Genomic DNA, 18,575 nt, shown 5'->3' with positions numbered 1-18,575 from the left:
CACCTTAGTTAACATCTCAAGCGAAAAAGCTGTCAATCAGAACTTTTTGTCCATATCATGCAAGTATTTACAACACCTTTCACTTAGCATAGAAAATATATCGCAAAACTATATAGACGAAGAACCCTTCAACACTTTCTGTAATACTCTAAGCTGTCACTTAAAGCTTTAGTTCTGCCTCAGTCACATTCAAACACTTACTCTCCAAAGATTATAAAATACATCGGTTAAAGACTCACTTTCTTGGTCACTTTCCGTGTGTGGAGGGTGGAGAGAGGGGAGGTGATGGGGGGTCGTGTTGACGGCGGTGTCCCCTCTTCAGCACTGACCACAGGGGGGCAACAGTGTGGCACTAAATACCCTGTGCCACAATGCCTCCCGACCTCTCCCCCCCTCCCCCGTCCCTACCTCCCTCATCCTCCCTCACCTTAATACCCCCTCTCACCCCTCCACCTCCCCCTCCCGGCAAGGTACCCCCTTCCCCAAAGCAATGCGTCCGGGATCTCAATCCCCACTGTACCCTCAGGCGGCCCCCATATATCTCAAACCTAACCCATATTGTAGCACCACGGTGCTCCTCCTCCAATATAATGATGCCATGCATACTACAGTTCCACTATGTCCTCTCCCATATTACGGCATTACGATAACTCCCCTTCCATCTGTCTACCTGTTTGTTGTTGTTTCGAGAATCAATGTCCCCGCGGCCCGGTCTGTGGGCAGAGCTCCTAGATGATGGTCTGGTCAACCAAGCTGTTAGACTTCTGCTCGCAGTCTTATGCATGAATCCCAGGCCGGTTGATCAGGTAATCATTTGAGGTGTTCATAAAGCTCTTTTTGAACACCGTGAGAGGTCCGTATGTTATGCCCCTTGGGTACAGACGGAGAGTGTTGAACAGTCTCGGGCCCTTGATGTTGACAGAACTGTCTCACCGCATCTATTGAACCTCTGCTTTTCAATGGGTCTATTTTGCACTCCTGCCATGCCTCCTGGTCTTGTAAGGAGTTATTTCTCTGTGCAGATCTAGAACCAGTCCCTCCTAATATTTTCCGTACAATTATATATCTCTCGCCAGCGCTGTAGTGTGTATATAGTTTGAGAAATTTTAAAGGTTCCCAATAACTTAAATGATTTATTGAATGGATACTGACAGTAAAAAGTCCTTGCACGTTCTCCAGGTCAGCAATTTCTCCAGCTTTGAATAGGGCTGTTAGTGTGCAATAATATTCCACCCTAGAGGGCACTAGTATCTTAAATAAATACCATCATTGGAATGGCGTCTCTTGTTTGAAAGGTTCTTGTTATCCAACCTGTCTTTTTTTTTTGCAGTTGTGACCATTACTTTATTGTGTTCTTTAAAACTAAGATCCTTCGACATGATTATTTCCAGATCTGTTGTATCCCCTCTTCTTTCTGCAGTGTGCTTTGACTGCGCTTTATATGCGGTTTCCCTTCTGATAGTTTCGTTATTACTATAGCGCAGGACTGAAACTTTTCTTCATTGAACAATATGAGATTTTCTGAAGCCTATTGAGAGACCTGATTTGCACCAGTTAGGTCGTATGCTCTGCCCCTCTATATTGTCTATTCTCATACTATGCCCAGTGTCATCAGAAAAGGATAACACTGTGATCACGTTTGTATCCTCGTCTATGTTCGGCTTGAGGAAGAAGGGGATAATATTGGGGAAGACTAGCACCCTGTGGGACTGATCTCTTCACGGGGAGGTGGTCTGGATTTGACTTTATTCATTATTATTCATTGCCACGATACCCCCCATCCCATGTTACAATTCTACGGTACCCCTCTCCAATATTACAGTACTACGATAACTCCTGCCATCGTCGGGAGGCGGAGGGGGGCCTGTCATACCCTCTTTACGATACTGTGGCACCCCTTCCCATATTATAGTACTATAATACCCCATCCCATATTACAGCACTACGATAACTAACTCCCTATGTTACAATTCTACGATACTCCCCCTCCAAGTCTTCACTTAATATTAAAGTACTGCGATAACCTCCTCCCATATCATTCAAATAATTGAGCGTGTCAGGGGACAGGCAGCCGGAGTGTATTCATACACGTTAGGCTTATATCGAGGTCTCCCCCCCCCCCCTCCCAAGGTCGAATTACTGACCCCGCCCAGGATGCAACCCCACAACAAGCTGACTAACTCCTGGGTATACCACCTTACTGCTTGGTGAACAGAGGCATTAGGCGATAGGAAATGCGCCCAACCATTTCAGTCACGCCCGGGGATCGAACCCGGGATCCCTGAGTGTGAGCCAGCCTGTAATTAGTCTAATACTCCACAGCGGACACTTGTTAGTGGTACACCGGCTTGTAGGTCACGGGCTGCTGGCGTCTGCCTGCTTGCAGCACAGGCATCACCTTAGCTACTGTTCTGCCACTCCTCTCTTGTCAGAGAGAGCCTCTAGGGTGTTGTTGTTGTTATTATTATAGATTCAGCTACTCGAAACAAGTTCCAAGTAGCACGGGCTATGGTGAGCCCGTAACTTACCTGGCACAGGAGCGGTGCTGTGCTATGCTATAGGGCGTGGTGAGGGTGCTCTTGTGTACTCATGAGGTGTAGTGGGGGGTGAGGTGGTGCTCAGGTAAGATGATACTAGGGGATTAGATTTTGTCCCGTGGCCTTTCCGTGTGTACCAAGGCTGCTACGTGTTATTATTGTCAGCATAGAGGTGTGTGTGTGTGTGTGTGTGTGTGTGTGTGTGTGTGTGTGTGTGTGTGTGTGTGTGTGTGTGTGTGTGTGTGTGTGTGTGTGTGTGTGTGTACTCACCTAGTTGTACTCACCTAGTTGTGTCTGCAGGATCGAGCATTGACTCTTGGATCCCGCCTTTCGAGCATCGGTTGTTTACAGCAATGACTCCTGTCCCATTTCCCTATCATACCTGGTTTTAAAATTATGAATAGTATTTGCTTCCACAACCTGTTCCTGAAGTGCATTCCATTTCCCCACTACTCTCACGCTAAAAGAAAACTTCCTAACATCTCTGTGACTCATCTGAGTTTCAAGCTTCCATCCATGTCCTCTCGTTCTGTTACTATTCCGTGTGAACATTTCGTCTATGTCCACTCTGTCAATCCCTCTGAGTATCTTATACGTTCCTATCATGTCCCCCCTTTCCCTTCTTCTTTCTAGTGTCGTAAGGCACAGTTCCCTCAGGCGCTCCTCATACCCCATCCCTCGTAGCTCTGGGACGAGTCTCGTTGCAAACCTCTGAACCTTTTCCAGTTCATTATATGCTTCTTCAGATGGGGACTCCATGATGAGGCGGCATACTCTAAGACTGGCCTTACGTAGGCAGTGTAAAGCGCCCTAAATGCCTCCTTACTAAGGTTTCTGAATGATGTTCTAACTTTTGCCAGTGTAGAGTACGTCCACGTCCACCATCGTCCACCCCCAGGTTACGTCCACCCCCAGGTCTCTTTCACGCGTCGTTACAGGTAGGCTGTTCCCCTTCATTGTGTACTGTCCCTTTGGTCTCCTATCTCCTAGTCCCATTTCCATAACTTTACATTTGCTCGTGTTGAATTCTAGTAGCCATTTCTCTGACCATCTCTGCAACCTGTTCAGGTCCTCTTGGAGGATCCTGCAATCCTCATCTGTTACAACTCTTCTCATCAACTTTGCGTCATCCGCAAACATCGACATGTAGGACTCTACGCCTGTAAACATGTCGTTAACATATACAAGAAATAGAATTGGTCCCAGCACCGATCCTTGTGGTACTCCACTTGTTACTTTTCGCCAGTCCGACTTCTCGCCCATTACCGTAACTCTTTGGCTCCTTCCTGTTAGGTAGTTCCTTATCCATGCTAGGACCTTTCCCCCCACCCCCGCCTGCCTCTCGAGCTTGAACAACAGTCTCATGTGCGGTACTGTATCAAAGGCTTTTTGGCAGTCCAGAAATATGCAGTCTGCCCAACCATCTCTGTCCTGTCTTATCCTCGTTATTTTATCATAGAATTCCAGAAGGTTTGTTAGGCACGATTTCCCTGTCCAGAACCCATGTTGATGTTTGTTCACAAACCCAATGTTCTCCAGGTGTGCAACCAGTCGTTGCACCAGTCTAATTATTCTTTCCAGTATTTTACAGGGGATGCTTGTCAGTGATACAGGTCTATAGTTAAGTGCCTCCTCCCTATCACCTTTCTTGAAGATCGGCACGACATTTGCCTTCTTCCAGCAACTGGGCAATTCTCCCGACATAAGTGACTCATTAAAGATCATTGCCAGAGGCACGCTGAGGGCCTGTGCTGCTTCTTTTAGTATCCACGGTGATACTTTGTCTGGTCCAACTGCTTTAGTTGCATCTAGAGTTGTCAACTGTTTCATTACCTCCTCTGCTGTCACCTCTATATCTGATAGTCTTTCATCTAGGGTAACCCCTTCCAACAATGGGAGCTGCTCAGGCTCGGTAGTGAACACTCCATGGAAACTGGCATTCAGTGCCTCGCAGATTTCCTTGTCACTTTCAGTATATGCCCCCTCTGTCTTCCTTAGTCTTGTCACTTGGTCGTTCACCGACATTTTTCTTCTTATATGACTGTGTAGTAACTTAGGTTGTTTTTTCGCTTTGATTGCAATATCGTTCTCATAGTCCCTTTCCGATGTTCGTCTTATGTTAATGTAATCGTTCCTAGCTCTGTTGTATCTGCTTCTGTTGCCCTCTGTTCTTTGTCTTCTGTACTTCCTCCACTCCCGCCTGCTGGCCATTTTTGCTTCCTGACACTGTCTATTAAACCATGGGTTATTATATTCCTGTGTGTGTGTGTGTGTGTGTGTGTGTGTGTGTGTGTGTGTGTGTGTGTGTGTGTGTGTGTGTGTGTGTGTGTGTGTGTGTGTGTGTGTGTGTGTGTGTGTGTGTGTGTGTGTGTGTGTGTGTGTGTGTGTGTGTGTGTGTGTGTGTTTACTAACCTATTTGTGCGTGCAAGTTCTTATATAACCTACTCCTTTAGCTCATTCCATTTTCACACTACTCTTACGCTACATGAAAACTTTACATCTCTCTGAATCCTCCGAGTCTTCTACCCATGCCCTCTTCTTCTATTGGTATTCATTATAAACATTTCCTCTATTTCCACTCTGCCTTAAGTATTGTATACGTCTCTATCATGTCTCCCCTCTCTCCATCTTTTCTATCGTCGTCAGTTTTAATTTCTTCAATCTCTCCACGCCCTCCACCTCGCAATTCTGGAATAAGCCTCGTTGCAAACTTTTGAACCTTTTCTAGTTTCCTTATGTGTTTCTTTAGGTGGGGGTTCCACGATGGGGCGGCATACTCTAAGACTGGTCTCACGTAGGCAGTGTGCAACGATCTAAATGCCTCCTTATTTGGGTTCCTAAATGATGTTCTAACTTTTGCTACCGTAGAGTATGCAGGTGACGTTCTCCTATTTACATGAACCTCCGTAGGTAGGTTAGGTGTTACGTCCACTCCCAGGTCTCTTTCTCGAGTCGTTACCTGGTTGATACCTGGTTGATACCTGGTTGATAGGGTTCTGGGAGTTCTTCTACTCCCCAAGCCCGGCCCGAGGCCAGACTTGACTTGTGAGAGTTTGGTCCACCAGGCTTTTGCCTGGAGCGGCCCGCAGGCCCACATACCCACCACAGCCCGGTTGGTCCGGCACTCCTTGAATAAAACAATCTAGTTTCCTCTTGAAGATGTCCACGGTTGTTCCTGCAATATTTCTGATGCTCGCTGGTAGGACGTTGAACAACCGTGGACCTCTGATGTTCATACAGTGTTCTCTGATTGTGCCCATGGCACCTCTGCTCTTCACTGGTTCTATTCTGCATTTTCTTCCATGTCGTTCACTCCAGTACGTTGTTATTTTACTGTGGAGATTTGGGACCTGTCCCTCCAGTATTTTCCATGTGTATATTATTTGGTATCTCTCTCGTCTCCTTTCTAGTGAGTACATTTGGAGAGCTTTGAGACGATCCCAATAATTTAGGTGCTTTATCTCGTCTATGCGTGCCATATATGTTCTCTGTATTCCCTCTATTTCAGCAATCTTTTCTGCTCTGAAGGGGCAAGTGAATACTGAGCAGTACTCAAGACGGGACAACACAAGTGACTTGAAGAGTACAACCATTGTGATGGGATCTCTGAACTTGAAGGTTCTCGTAATCCATTCTATCATTTTTCTGGCTGACGCAATACTTGCTTGGTTATGCTCCCTAAACATAGGTCGTTGGACATCATTATTCCCAAATCCTTGACATACTGTTTTCCTACTATGGGCAGATTCGATTGTGTTTTGTACCCTGTATTATATTTAAGATTCTCATTTTTGCCGTATCTGAGTACCTGGAATTTATCACCGTTAAACACCATGTTATTTTCTGCTGCCCAATCGAAAACTTTGTTAATATCTGTTTGTTGTTTATCAATGTCTTCAGCAGAGGTAATTTTCATGCTGATTTTTGTATCATCTGCAAAGGATGACACGAAGCTGTGACTTGTGTTTTTGTCTATATCTGATATGAGAATAAGGAACAGCAGTGGTGCAAGGACTGTACCTGGAGGTACAGAGCTTTTAACTGCGCTCGGACTCGATTTTACTTGATTGACTGTTACTCTTTGTGTTCTGTTCGACAGGAAATTGAGTATCCAGCGTCCTACTTTACCAGTTATACCCATTGACCTCATTTTGTGTGCAATCACTCCATGGTCACATTTGTCGAATGCCTTTGCAAAATCTGTGTGTACGACATCTGCATTATGTTTTTCTTCTAATGCCTCAGTGATTTTGTCATAGTGGTCAAGTAGCTGTGAGAGGCATGATCTTCCTGCTCTAAATCCATGTTGGCCTGGATTGTGGAGGTCATTGGTTTCCATGAAACTAGTGACCTGACTCCTGATCACTCTCTCAAATACTTTTATTATGTGAGACGTTAGTGCAACTGGTCTATAATTCTTTGCCAATGTTTTGCTCCCTCCCTTGTGTAGAGGGGCAATGTCTTCTGCTTTAAGCGCATCTGGTATCTCCCCTGTGTCCAAGCTCTTCCTCCACAGTATACTGAGTGCCTGTGCGAGGAGGAGATAGTTTCCCTTCATTGTGCACTGTCCCTTTGGCCTCCTATTCCCATTTCCATCACTTTATATTTGCTCGTATTGAACTCTAGAAGTCATTTCTCCGACCTCTCTGCATCTTGTTCAAGTTCTCTTGGAGTGTTTATCTTTGTATTGTTGTATTTTATCTTTGGGTCGATGGAATAGGAGTTACATGTTGCCCTCTTTGAAAAAAATGCATTCTGACTGGTATTTCAGAGGGGAATAGGAGCATTTCAAAGAGAAATAAAATAATATAAATGAATATTACAGAAATTTCCCTAAATAAATAAATAATACAATATAGCGGAGTGGGAGTAACAGTGCAGTATATAAGAAGATCTTCCAGACGCTGCATTCTAACTTTCAGGTATTTCCCCATTTCTCCAAGTGCTATATAGTCGTAATGGCTTAGCGCTTCCTCCTGACAATTGTCTTTACTTCCCCCCATTCGTAGTCTTCAAGTCTTTTACATGAACCCGCCCATGCTAAAGACTTGAAGACTATAGCATGGGGGTTCATACGGTGCTGTAGCTGCCTCTTTGTAGAATCCCTGGTGAGATCTCGTGAAGGCCTGTGGGTCAAGGCCTCACTTTCACCTCCGCTAATTACCCGCCGGAGTTTACCTCGAAGTTGGTAAAAGAAGGCATAGGGACCCCAAACCTGGAGCCCCTAGAAACTATGCCCCAAGGGCAGTTTGTTGTTGCCTCCAACCTCTTTCTGACAGTTCCTGCGATGGCGCTGGAGCCAATCGTATTAGCGTTTGCCTTTCCATTGGAGACTTATTTAGGCGCCGTGGAGAGGTGAGACCTGATGCATGGGTGACAGCTTCTCTCCCGTATCAACCTACCCTGGAGAGGCCACTTCAGACCGATACCCAGAGCGCAACTCCATAGGTCTCTTATGACTGATGGATGCCTACTATAATTATGCTGCCTTACTTCTTGTGTTACTTCTTTTCCCGTCTTCTGGTAATGTTTGTGTCCATAGAAATCGTAGCTCAAAGGGTAGCTCTAATTCTATCTTTGAAACTTCCTGGAAACTTTTATTGAGTGTTACCCTGGAGTAGCACTCAATAAGCACTTCATACACTTCTATGTGGCCTCCTCCTCTTTTATTTAGCCTCATCAGTTGCCCATTTTCTACTGTGGCTGATCACATCTGTTTTCTATTGTGACTGTATAGTTATTTAGGCTGATTCTTCGTCTTAGATGCTCTCATACTACTTCTCTACTACTCTTCCAAGTCCTGTATGTTAATTACTGTATATTGTATGTGGTATTCCTCACCTATATTATGTGCTCCCTGTATGTCTTCCATAATTTTTAATTCTCTTTTTTTCCCTCTATGCACTATCTAGTTAAACCATGGGCAATTTTATTTTCTTGGCTCCTCTAAATCTTTCCTTCCGATACTCACCTTTACGGAAAGCTAGTCCTTCACTCTTATTTTCAATTCCTCTTGCCAAAACTTTCATAATTACACACAGTAATCAAAGACCATACACAGTAGTCACTGGCCCCATTGGTAATTCATGCTCGATGTTCTCAATGTCTACTTCACAGTGTGAAGACCAGGTCTAACCTTGCTGGCCGGTCTCAACTTTTCTCTTTGTTTCTTCCATACCGTGTTAGAAAGTTCCTTTCTGGTACATCTACCAGTTTCACTGTCCATGTCTCGCCTGTGCTTGTCGAATCTATTGATCTTGCTGTTAATTTGCCCAAGATTGAAGTTCCCTCAATACTAGCAGCTGTGCTATCAATCTAAGAGATATTTCCACCACACCTTGAATGATGCCTTGCAAGCTCGGCTTCCGTTCTTCTCTGAATCTTTTACGATTATTTGGGGGATTTTAAATAACAGCCACCGTCACTATTTCACCTTACACCGAAATGAATCCTCCAACATACTTTGCATTATTGCTGTCATCCTCACTGATGACCTCCTACAAGCTCCTGTCTCTTCTGGGCGACAGTGCCACTCCTATTCCCTTCTGGTTTTGTTCTGCCTTCGATGTCTGGTATTACCTTGGGAATATTGCATTAGTTAGTTTCCGTTAGTTTAGTTTCCAGTATTGCTATCACCTGGGTTTGTTACACCAGTCCTCTCACTCAGTTCATCTGCTGTATTTGACATGCCATCGGCATTAGCGAATTTTTGTTGAGCTCTTCACTATTACTCTCAACATGAGTAGTTCTCACCTTAGGGGTGTGGTACTAGGTTAGTTCAGGTGTAGAAGGCATGGAAAGAGTAGAGGGAGAAGGGAAGGGAATTATTAGTAGAAAGTGCCAAGCCATTACGACTATATAGCACTGGGAAGGGATGAAGATAAGGATTTGGGATGGGACGGGAGGAAGGAATGGTCATCAACCACTTGGACGGTCGGGGATTGAACGCCGACCTTCATGAGGCGAGACCGTCGCTCTATCATCCAGCTCAAGATGGTTAAGAGAATGAGAGGATTGAAATAGTAGTGGTTAGTGGAGTAAGTGGTAAAGGGAAGGGAAGGTGTTGGCAGGCAGTAGAAAATGGATATATGTTGTGGAGCAGGAGTTGATGAGTTGAAGAGGTTGTAATTATGAAGGAGTATAGGGGAAGGGATGGGGGGGGGGGGCTGTGCTATGTTACAGCCCGAGTTAATTATTATTTATAGCACTGGTTTTGATTGTAGCTATGGCCTCCTGGCCGCTCTTGATTGTAGCTATGGCCTCCTGGCCGCTCTTGATTGTAGCTATGGCCTCCTGGCCGCTCTTGATTGTAGCTATGGCCTCCTGGCCGCTCTTGATTGTAGCTATGGCCTCCTGGCCGCTCTTGATTGTAGCTATGGCCTCCTGGCCGCTCTTGTAATATTCTATCACACACCTATCTCCCTCTAGCGTAGTGCTTTGGACTCGTTGCTAGCTGAAGCTGTTGGGCAGCGGTGCGAGCTCTACCATGTTGGCCCTCTTCTCTCTTCCTCCTCACCTCCAACTACCCTAACCTAACCTTCCCCACTTCCCATCCCTAGGCCTTACTCTGAGCCCTTTCAAGTGCTGTATAGTTGCAATGGCGTGGCACTTTCTCCTGATAGTTCCACCCCCGCCCCCCCCCCCGCTCCCTCTTTCTTCTCTTGTTCTCTTCTATCTTTATCTTTGTCTGTATTCATGTCACTTTTGCAACCCGTTCTCGCACTTTCTTATAGTCAATATTGACTTATTAAACACGTGCATATGTGACATACTAATTTATTGTGAATATTTTAGTTTACCTTGAAAAACTTCATAGAAAACACCGACCTTACCTAACCTTCTTAGTATGTTAAGATAAGCATTTTATTGTTCCGTAATTACAATTATTACTTAACCTATTATAGGTATAGGTTAAGTAATAATTGTATGTTAAGTAATTAGTATGTAATTAAATAAAATAAATAAATAAAATAAAATAAATAAATAAAATAAAATAAATAAATAAAATAAAATTAGGTAATAATTAGTATGTTAAGATAAGCATCTTATTGCTTCGTAATTACAATTATTACTTAACCTATTATAGGTATAGGTTACGTAATAATTGTAATTGTGAAGCAATAAGATGCTTATCTTAACATACTAAGAAGGTTAGGTAAGGTCGGTGTTTTCTATGAAGCTTTTCAAGGTAAACTAAAATATTTCACAATAAGTTAGTATGTCACATATGCACTTATTTAATAAGTCAATATTGACTATAAGAAAGTGCGAGAACGGGTTGCACTTTTGAGGTATTCCTTTCTGTATCCTCAGGTGCCACCTCATTAGAAATAGGAATTTTGGTGGTATAAATTAGGTGTGTGTGTTTACTATTTGTGCTTCTAGGATCGAGGTGTTAGCTCTGTGACCACGCCTTTCTAATCGTCAGTTGTCTATGTACTGACTCCCTAATCGTATCGTACCTACTGACTCCTACTGACCTATCGTAGGTCAGTATCTACTAACTCCTTAATCGACTTGAGAATGGTCCAGGACGGACCGAAACGTCGTCGTCCCTTCACCTTCTAGTGTGTGGTCTGGTCAACTTACTTTAGCCACGTTATTGTGACTCATCACCTGACTCCATATCTTGTGTGTATACTCACCTATTTGTGCCTGCAGGATCGAGCGTCGGCTCTTGGATCCCTCCGTTCCAACCTTCGGTTGTTTACAGCAATGACTCCTGTCCTTCTCTATTATACCTGGTTTTAAAGCTATGAATAGTGTTTACTTCTACAATGTGCTCCTTTAGTTTATTCCATTTCCCCACAACTCTCACGCTAAAAGAAAACTTTCTAACATCTCTATGACTCATCTGAGTTTCCAGCTTCCACCCATGTCCCCTTGTTCTGTTGGTATTCGGTGTGAACATTCCGTCTATTTACACTCTGTCAATCCCCCTAAGTATTTTGTATGCTGCTAACATATCTCTCCGCTCCCTCCTTTTTTTCTAACGTCGTCAGGTTCAGTTACTTCAGTCGCTCTTCATATCCCATCCCATGCAACTTCGGGACTAGCCTCGTTGCAAATTGTTGAACCTTTTCCAGAGTGTGTGTGTGTGTGTGTGTGTGTGTGTGTGTGTGTGTGTGTGTGTGTGTGTGTGTGTGTGTGTGTGTGTGTGTGTGTGTGTGTGTGTGTGTATTCATCTATTTGTGCTTGCGGGGGTTGAGCTCTGCTCTTTCCGCCCACCTCTCCAACTGTCAATCAACTGTTACTAACTACTAACTATACACACACACACCAGGAAGCAGCCCGTGACAGCTGTCTAACTCCCAGGTACTTATTTACTGCTAGGTAACAGGGGCATCAGGGTGAAAGAAACTGTGCCCATTTTGTTTCTCGCCGGCGCCGGGGAAACGAACCCGGGCCACAGCATCACGTTTCCAGCGTGCTATCCACACTGCATGACATTTTGCCCATTTGTCTCCGCCTCCACCGGGGATCGAAACCCGGAACCTCAGGACTATGAATCCGAAGCGCTGTCCACTCAGCTGTCAGGCGCCCAAGTACAAAGCCAACATCTCCAGGACGCAGTCCCACAACACCTGGTTAACTCCCATACACCTGTTACCTCCTAGGTGAACCAAAGCAGCAGGTGAAAGGAACTCTGCCCGTTTGTTTCTGCCTCGGCCGGGAGTCGATCCCGGATCCTGCTGACTGCGAACTCCGGAACAGTGTTCGCTCGGCCGTCAGGTTCTCACTTGTATGTGTGTGCGCACGAGCGTAATCACCTAGTTGTGCTTGTGGACGTTGAGCTCTGGCTCTTTGGCTCCGCCTCTTGATTGTCAATGAACTGGTAAACAAGTTCCTGAGCTTACTGGGCTCTATCATATCTAGAGGGTCTCGTGGTACAGCTGGCTTCGTTCTCGACTCACAGTCTGGAATACCAGGTTCGATTCTCGGACGAGACAGAAGTGGTTGGGTACATTTTCTTTCATCTATTCTTCAGAGTATATTTACTCAGACCACCACCATATCACTGCCTAGTACACTTAATTTATTAACTTCTCTGACACTGAAAAATTCTTTCTAACGTCCCTGTGGCTCAGTGTGGGTACTCAGCTTCCACCGGTGTCCCCTTGTTCGTGTCCCACCCGTGCTAAGTAGTCTTTATCCATCCTGTCAATTCCTCTGAAAATTTTGTAGATGGTAATTACGTCTCCCCTAACTCTCCTGTATTCCAGTGACGTGAGATTTAATTCCAGTGGCCATTCCTTGTAGCTCATACCTCTGAGCTCCGGAACTAGTCTGGTGGTATACTCCTGAACTTGGTCTTGTGTTTGGCTGCAGATGGACTCCACATCTGAGCCACACACTCCAGGATTGGTCTGATATGTGGTATACAAGATTCTAAATGATTCCTTACAATTTTTTTTAAAGCAGTTCTTATGTTTGCCATCATTGCATATTCCGCTGATGCTATCCTTTTGATAGTGGGGCTTCAGGAGAGGTTCGATGTGATATCAATCCCCAGATCTCTCTCTATACTTGATTCTTAAAGTATTTCACCTCCCTATTGGCACCTCGTGTCTTGCTATAATCCCCTGTCTTAATCTGTCTCGTAATTTTGGCATCGTCAGCAAACAGTGAGAGGAATATGTGTTTACGCTCTCTTTGTTGTTTGTTGTTGTTTCAGATTTAGCTACTCAGAAGCGAAGTGTCCATGTAGCACGGGCTATGGTGAGCCCGTAATACGCTCTGGGAGATCATTTGCTTATATCAGAAAGAGGATTGGTCCGAGTACAGATGAACCCTATAGGACTCCGCTGGTGACATCTCTCCATTTTGAGATCTTTCCCTCAGAGTAACTCACTATATTGTGTTGCTTAGGTACTTCCTAATCCCCTGGAACAGCTTACTTGTTACTCCTGCACCAGCCTCTAATGGGCTACTGTATCAAAGGCTTTCTGACTGTCCAAGAAAATGCAGTCTGCCCATCCTTCTCTTTATTGTATAATTTTTTTTGCTTGGGCATATAATTCTGTTAAACCTGTGAGGCAAGACTTGCCTTCCCTGAACCCATGCTGGTGGTGCGTCACGAAGTTCCTTCTCCTCAGGTGTGCTACTGTCATACACGCACAGTAGCTAGGTGTATACTGTCATATACGCACAGTAGCTAGGTGTATACTGTCATACACGCACAGTAGCTAGGTGTATACTGTCATATACGCACAGTAGCTAGGTGTATACTGTCATACACGCACAGTAGCTAGGTGTATACTGTCATATACGCACAGTAGCTAGGTGTATACTGTGCTAGAATGATTGCTACATATACACACATTCCCAGGAAACAGCCCGAAGCATCTGTCTAAATCCTAGGTACATTTGTACTGCTAGGTGAACAGGAGTATCATGTGAAAGAAACTGCCCATTTGTTTAAGGTCGTGATCCCAAGGGCCCTTAGGATTACGACCCCCCCCCCCCCGAGCACGAGCCGCGAGGCCCATGTGTGTACTCACCTATGTGTGCCTGCAGGATCGAGCTCTAGCTCTTGGACCCAGCTTTTCTAGCCGCTGGTTGTCTAATGCAATGTTAGCCTCTACAACCTGCTCCTTTAGGTCATTCCATTTACTCACTACTATTACGCTTAAAGAAAACTTTCTAACATCTCTATGACACATCTGAGTCTCACGCATCCTTCCATGGCCCCCTTGTTCTATTGTTATTCATTGTAAACATTTCCTGTGTTTCCACCTTGTCAATCCCTCTAATTATTTTATACGTCTGTATCATGTCCCCGCTCTTCCTTCTCCTTTCTAACGTGGTCAGGTTTAGTTCCTTCAGTCTGTCTTTGTACCTCATCCCTCGCAGCTCTGGGACGAGTCTCATTGCAAATTTTTGCACCTTTTCGAGCTTATGTGTTTTTTAAGATGGGAGCTCCACGTTGGGGCGGCATACTCTAAGACTGGCCTCACACACACACACACACACACACACACACACACACACACACACACACACACACACACACACACACACACACACACACACACACACACACATACACACACACACCAGGAAGCCGCCCGTGACAGCTGACTAACTCCCAGGTACCTATTTACTGCTAGGTAATAGGGGTATCAGGGTGAAAGAAACTCTGCCCATCGTTTCTCGCCGGCGCCGGGAATCGAACCCGGGTCACAGGACCACGTGTCCAGCGTGCTATCCACACAGGCGCAGGCGCCCCAAACTGTGTGTGTGTGTGTGTGTGTGTGTGTGTGTGTGTGTGTGTGTGTGTGTGTGTGTGTGTGTGTGTGTGTGTGTGTGTGTGTGTGTGTATACTCACCTAATTGTACTCACCTAATTGTGCTTGCGGGGGTTGAGCTTTGGCTCTTTGGTCCCGCCTCTCAACTGTCAATCAACTGGTGTACAGATTCCTGAGCCTACTGGGCTCTATCATACCTACATTTGAAACTGTGTATGGAGTCAGCCTCCACCACATCACTTCCTAGTGCATTCCATTTATTAACTACTCTGACACTGAAAAAATTCTTTCTAACGTCTCTGTGGCTCATCTGGGTACTAAGTTTCCACCTGTGTCCCCTTGTTCGTGTCCCACCCGTGCTGAAGAGTTTGTCTTTGTCCACCCTGTCAATTCCCCTGAGAATTTTGTAGGTGGTTATCATGTCTCCCCTTACTCTTCTGTTTTCCAGGGATGTGAGGTTCAGCTCCTTTAGCCTTTCCTCGTAGCTCAATCCTCTCAGTTGTGTGTGTGTGTGTGTGTGTGTGTGTGTGTGTGTGTGTGTGTGTGTGTGTGTGTGTGTGTGTGTGTGTGTATGTATGTGTGTGTGTGTGTGTGTGTGTGTGTGTGTGTGTGTGTGTGTGTGTGTGTGTGTGTGTGTGTGTGTGTGTGTGTGTGTGTGCGTGTGTGCGTGAGCGTCCCCTAACAAGGGCGCTCAGTACAATTGCACCACGCCGGCTGATTTGGCTGATTAACTCACTGGATTTCTTACACTTGTTATAATTCTTATGGATTATTTATTTTAATATTTGCTTTTGTAACATTAATAATATAAAATATACTATTACTATTGTTGCTAACTTAATCGTCAACGTTTAGTGGGCTCACTAAAGCGAACATTCCGTCCACTTGCTGCTCCGTGAACACTGCAACTGTTTAGCCTGACGTAAAAAAAACATTGTAAACGTAAACGTAAAACGTGACTGAAACGTAAAAAAGGCAACTGTATTGCCTAACACGGAACGTACAAACCTAAACAACCCACCTAACATATCAAGTTGATGCATAGCAAACGTTGATATTCGTTTATTATTGATTATTTAAAACGTCAATATTCGTTGATTATTGATTATTAAAACGTCAATATTCGTTGATTATTGATTATTAAAACGTCAATATTCGTTTATTATTGATTATTAAAACGTCAATATTAAACGTTTATTATTGACTATTAAAACGTCAATATTTGGATTATTGAAAGTCAATAATTCCGCACATATAAAGGATTGATTTATTCCGCTACAAAATGCTACGGTTTTAGGTGGGAGAAGGGGTGGGAGGGGGGGGGGGAGAGGGGGAGAGGTTGAACACTCAGTGTTGTCATGAAAACACCTTCCACTTCCCCCAGGTAGAATACCCCCCCTCCCTCCCCCGGGTTGTGTACTCCCAGGGTAATGTTCCCTGTGTACAGTGTACCCCACGTACAGCCGGGTAGTGGTTGTGTAAGGAATCGTTCAGGACCTTGTATACCACTTATGTCAGACCAATCGTGGAGTATGCAGCTCCAGCCTGGAGTCCATACCTAGTTAAACACCAGACAAAGTTAGAGAAGATTCAGAGGTATGCCACCAGACTCGTCCAGGAACTGAGAGGTATGAGCTACGAGGAAAGGCTAAGGGAGCTGAACCTCACAGTCCCTGGAAAACAGAAGAGTAAGGGGAGACATGATAACCACCTACAAAATTCTCAGGGGAATTGACAGGATGGACAAAGACAAACTCTTTAGCACGGGTGGAACACGAACAAGGGGACACAGGTGGAGACTGAGTACCCAAATGAACCACAGAGACGTTAGAAAGAACTTTTTCAATGTCAGTAGTTAAGAAATGAAATGCATTAGGAAGTGATGTGGTGGAGGCTGACTCCATATACAGCTTAAAGTGTAGATATGATAGAGCCCAGTAGGCTCAGGAATCTGTACACCAGTTGATTGATAGTTGAGAGGCGGGACCAAAGAGCCAGAGCTCAACCCCCGGAAGCACAACTAGGTGAGTACAGGTGGTGTACCCCCTGGATAGTGTACCCCCAGAGTGGTGTACCTCTCCAATAACACTAGACACACAGATTTAACTGTAAAAACAACAAACTAAATGTCATGTGAAACCAATAACAATAACCCCATAATAATTACAACATTAAGCGCAGCCATAACGCCGCTGAACCTTCAATAACAAGAGTCAGGAGATCTCACACCTCGATAAGCGCGTGCGGCCTTGCGGTAGCCAGTGACGTCACAATGCTGGACATTTTTATGCGGAGGGTGTCGGCGAGACCTGATCCCTCGCCGCCGCCAAGCTTTCATTAGCCAAGAATTTATCCTGGAGCCGAAAGTGTTAATTGTGTCTCATTATATCAGTAATGAGTACTAAATACCTGGCAGGGGATCGCGTTACCCAGAGAGAGGCGTTCATGAATCCGACTCTGCACTGTCTCCGACGCGGGCGGGATTCTTCTCCCAGGAGCGTTCTTGTTGGGTTGAAATATGGCGGGAATGGGACGCGTGCACGGTGGCTTTTTGGGACCTCTGGAGGGTTAATGATATATGGAGGCTCTTGGGATCTTTGCCGGCTTTATGGGGCCTTGAGGGGGGGCTTCTGGCGCTCACTTTGTAGTGATGGGCAACAGTTTTTGTTCGTTCTTATCAAATAAAGTTTTAAACGCGACCGCAAGAGATAAGCGTACCATTGTCCGAGATGACTAATAGTGTTGCACATTTATTCATCGTTGTAACCAAGCAAGATACAAGAGGAGCCAGACTATGTACCCTGGCACACGCCAGTGATGCGGTGTGGTGGCGCAGCGCCTCATGGGTTTACCCGCCAAGTGGATATACACAGAAACAGAGGGGCGCTGGTAATTATATTTGTGACCACCAGGGAATTGTCGAGACCGGCAAGTTTAGCTTCTCTCGCTTGCCTTTATTCATTTATATTTGTCCTGCTCCTCGTCCGCCTCTTCCTCCTCGTCTTCTTCCTCTTCCTCCTCCTTCTCCTTCTCCTCCTCCTCCTCCTCCTCCTTCTCCTCCTCCTCCTTCTCCTCCGCCTCATTAATTCGTTGCGTCGAATTAATGACCCTCCCCAGGATGCAACGTCACACCCTAACCCCCGGGTACCTATTTACTGGTAGGCAAACAGAAGCAAAAGATGAAAGAAAACGTGCCTAACAGTTTCCGACCCGCCCGGAGATTGAACTGGGGATACTCAATTGTAAGTGGAGAACGTAGCCACTGTGCTATCCAGACTCATTATCTTCCTCCACCGCCTCCTCCATCTGCTCTTTCTTATACGATATGCACCTTGTAGTCCTCATTCTATTCCTTCCGCTCCCATGTTCCTCATGGTTATTCCTTATATTCCTCATACTTCCCAGACCCCAGGATCTCTGGTGGCTCCAAGACCCTACACCTTACAAGGACCTCCAGCAGCTCCAAGACCCTACACCTTACAAGGACCTCCAGCAGCTCCAAGACCCTACACCTTACAAGGACCTCCAGCAGCTCCAAGACCCTACACCTTACAAGGACCTCCAGCAGCTCCAAGACCCTACACCTTACAAGGACCTCCAGCAGCTCCAAGACCCTACACCTTACAAGGACCTCCAGCAGCTCCAAGACCCTACACCTTACAAGGACCTCCAGCAGCTCCAAGACCCTACACCTTACAAGGACCTCCAGCTGCTCCAAGACCCTACACCTTACAAGGACCTCCAGCAGCTCCAAGACCCTACACCCTTACAACACCCTCCAGTAGCTCCAA

At 45.3% G+C, this 18,575-nt stretch overlaps 1 protein-coding gene across 1 annotated transcript in view; it reads right to left on the bottom strand.

Moving 5' to 3' along the window:
* The window catches only part of LOC123762551 (Krueppel-like factor 8), a 70,970-nt gene that overhangs the window by 31,592 nt on the left and 20,803 nt on the right, over positions 1-18,575 (bottom strand). The window lies entirely within an intron of this gene.

This window comes from Procambarus clarkii, chromosome 5 (assembly GCF_040958095.1).
Source record: "Procambarus clarkii isolate CNS0578487 chromosome 5, FALCON_Pclarkii_2.0, whole genome shotgun sequence".
NCBI lineage: Eukaryota > Metazoa > Arthropoda > Malacostraca > Decapoda > Cambaridae > Procambarus > Procambarus clarkii.
The sequence above is the reverse complement of the archived record's forward strand: the minus strand, read 5'-3'. Positions and strand labels throughout refer to the sequence as shown.